Genomic DNA, 3,600 nt, shown 5'->3' on the forward strand with positions numbered 1-3,600 from the left:
TGCATGGTTTCAAAGTGTTTATTGATTCAAAATGTATTAAAGCCTACCAGGTGCTTGTAATTGTGTGAGAAATGTGAAGAAGAAAACCCAGTCCTTATTCCCCAAAGGAGCTCTAGTGGGAAAGACAGACGACAAACACACAGTTGAAATCAAGTAAAGTATTCAATGAAGTCAAGTCTGTGAAACAGGTGGGGAGTGCTATAAAAGTACAGAGGAAGCGCTGCAACATTGCCCCAGTCACCTTCAGACTCTTCACCAACAGCGTTTCATCACTGGTTATGCAAAGGCAATGCAACCCTGCTACATGACTCCATGCATGCATGTTTGAAGGACAAACCATCAGAATATTTCTGCGGGAGAACAGTGAGGTCCCCAAACTGCAAATATTTTCTACACCAACTGCAGAGCATTGTTGGGCACCTACGGATGAATAAACTAATTAAAGTGAGCTTGGGTTTACGACCTAATCTTAATTCCATGCATTGGGAGAAGAAAGCATGGTTGTGCAAAGAAATCTCCTGGGGTCAGAAGACCAGATGTGTATTGTGAGATTAGGCAAGCGGGGTTCACTCAGGCCAGCTGAGCACAGGATCGTCATCTGTGAAGGCATGTCTGTGAGGTCCCCCCAGTCATGTGACATTCTAAGATCTAATCATAAGGGGATTGGTCAGGCCCGCCTGATTATCATTATAGTTTAGGACCTTTTCAAACTTCTGAATCTCCAAGGTGTATCATATAGGAGGAAACTTTGGTAACTGCTGAGCTCCACTTTATTGAAGGGGGTTAAAAAAAACTGTTTTAATAATCAATCTGTTTTTGTGCAAAAAATTATCAATAGTGAAATTTTAACTGTGCAGAGCAGCACTAGAAATCATTTGGCCACAGTCTGATCAACCAGGAAAAAAACTTTACTATGAAATGTTATTTACCATAGCCCGTTTTCTTCCTCTTCTTGAAAGTGGTAATTTTTTTTTAGCATTTTTCAAATCTTTTATTTTATTGTTTTTACCTTTGATAATTGACTTTGTGGAGTTTTTTGTATACACAAAAACTTTAATTTTCATATATTCAAATATGCCTTCACATTCTTACATAGCTTTGGGGTTTGCAGTTTTAATTAAAAAGGTATTCCTAACTCCTATATTGTACATGTTTTTTAGATTTGTCTACATTGAACTTTTTTTAATTTATTATTTATTTATTTATTTTTAACATCTTTATTGGAATATAATTGCTTTACAATGGTGTGTTAGTTTCTGCTGTATAACAAAGTGAATCAGCTATACATATACGTTTATCCCCATTTCTCCTCCCTCTTGCATCTCCCTCCCACCCTCCCTATCCCACACCTCTAGGTGGTCACAAAGCACCCAGCTGATCTCCCTGTGCTATGCGGCTGCTTCCCACCAGCTATCTACTTTACATTTGGTAGTGTATAAATGTCCATGCCACTCTCTCACTTTGTCCCAGCTTACCCTTCCCCCTCCCCGTGTCCTCAAGTCCATTCTCTAGTCTGCGTCTTTATTCCTGTCCTGCCCCTAGGTTCTTCAGAACCATTTTTTATTTTTTTTTTAGATTCCATATATATGTGTTAACATACAGTATTTGTTTTTCTCTTTCTGACTTACATCACTCTGTATGACAGTCTCTAGGTCCATCCACCTTACTGCAAATAACTCAATTTCGTTTCTTTTTATGGCTGAGTAATACTCCATTGTATATATGTGCCACATCTTCTTTATCCATTCATCTGTCGATGGACACTCAGGTTGCTTCCATGTCCTGGCTATTGTGCATTTTTCAAATCTTAAAGAATGTCATTCTATATTCACTCAAAAACCTATGCTAACACCCAACAAATTCCTCTCTTTCCTGCCTGATAACTTTAGTGAATATGCAAAATAAATATTCTTCTACTTTGTCAACATTTATGGCACCTTTGGTATCACAATATAATGTTAAACATATTTTTCTTATCAAACTGCTGATCTTGACAATTTAAACAATGCTGATTGTTTAAAGCCCTTTATGATTTCAGACAGTCAGTGGCTCCAAATACAATCAATTACTCTGCAGACAAAGCAACAATTCCTTGGGTCTTGTAAGGCACTTGATTGAAGTGTAACATTTTCTCCCAGCTACCTTCAACTCCAGAGCACAAAGAATCACAACCCATGTGGGGCTAGAGATCTGTTAGGAAAAATGACTCAGGCCAGAGACTGCAAAAAGGAGGATTGCATGGCTTAGTTTTGCAAATATAAATTTTCTTTTAGAGTTGGAGGAGAGCTCAAAGAGGAAACCAGCAAGTGCAGCTTTCAGCCTCCAGGAAGGAAGGACTACAAGAGCTAAACCTGGATGTGCTATTTCAGTTCAAGGAAAGGGGGAAAATTTAATTTTGCAAAGTTTCATTTCTTTTAAAGTAAGTGTAATGCTATGGCTCAGCAGGCTATATGGAAATGTGTATAGAGTGTGCACTAAAATGCAAGGCAAATTTCCCTAGAAAAAAACTGGGAGAGAAGGAGAGAGAAAACAGACTACACTCTCCTAAAAACTCTCCAGTCTGTCTCGGAGGCAACTACAGAGTAAAGAATGATGGCAATACTTTGACAAGACTGCCTACAGAGCCGCTCAGTAGAATAAGAGTTAACATTCTCCTGCCTGACAACTTTACAGCAAAGCCCAGAAGAGGAAGCCAGAAAATTCAGAAAAACCAAAGCTTAAGTTTGACTATATTTTTAAATTTCATTTTTGGTTTCTTTATACTTGAGCAGAACTCAGTCCCGCAAACGTCTTCTTCAACGTCATCTTCAAGGGCGGCAGATGTCACCTTGGAATTCTCCCAGAGGCAAAGTGCCAGATTTGGGACAGTTCTTCCTCGGTCACTAACCCGAGTTGGGCTGGGTTGTGCCTGGACTGACTGACCTTCGGACCCGTAGAAACACCTGCATTGGCACCATCTCGTAGGATGCACCCAGGCTAAGGGCCCGGGGAGGTAGGCGGGCCAGGTATCATTGCCTTCGGGGCGAAAGACGAAATCACAGCTGGGAGAGGGCTCTGCTCCCCGTCACGCTGTTACTTGGCTGCAGATTCCAAGGCTCAGCCCGACGCGGGCAAAGCGCCCGGGAAATGCCCGTTGGGGCCGGAGAGGAGCCCGGAGCCAGTACTTTCTATTAAACTCGGTTAGTACTGCGCTCCCGCCGGCGGGACACTGCATCGCCAAATGGAAGGGAGGGATCCCTCTCCTCCACCTCGAACTCCTTCCAACCGCCACCTTTTCTTTCCCAACAGACCTGCCGCCCACTCAGGCGGGACATCGGGGTCGGTGGCCTGGGGGCCAGAGCTGGGGAGTCAGGGGGTCTGGGTGGCTGGGACCCCGGTTCCCCTCAGCACCTGGAGCCGCCAGTGGCCGAAGGACACTCGCGCTTGGCGGCCGATTGAATCACGGGTGAATCAGCCCCTGCAGGGTTTCGGAGTTTCCTACCGGGAGGAGGCGGGGCCGGGGTGTGGACTCGCCGGGAGCAGCCCAGGGAGGCGGCTGGAGCCTGGCTGGGGGCGGGGAGTCGGGAGGAGGGGCGGGGGCGGGCGCAGGGCCTGCGGAGG

This window comes from Balaenoptera borealis, assembly GCF_965194805.1.
Source record: "Balaenoptera borealis genome assembly, chromosome: 1".
NCBI lineage: Eukaryota > Metazoa > Chordata > Mammalia > Artiodactyla > Balaenopteridae > Balaenoptera > Balaenoptera borealis.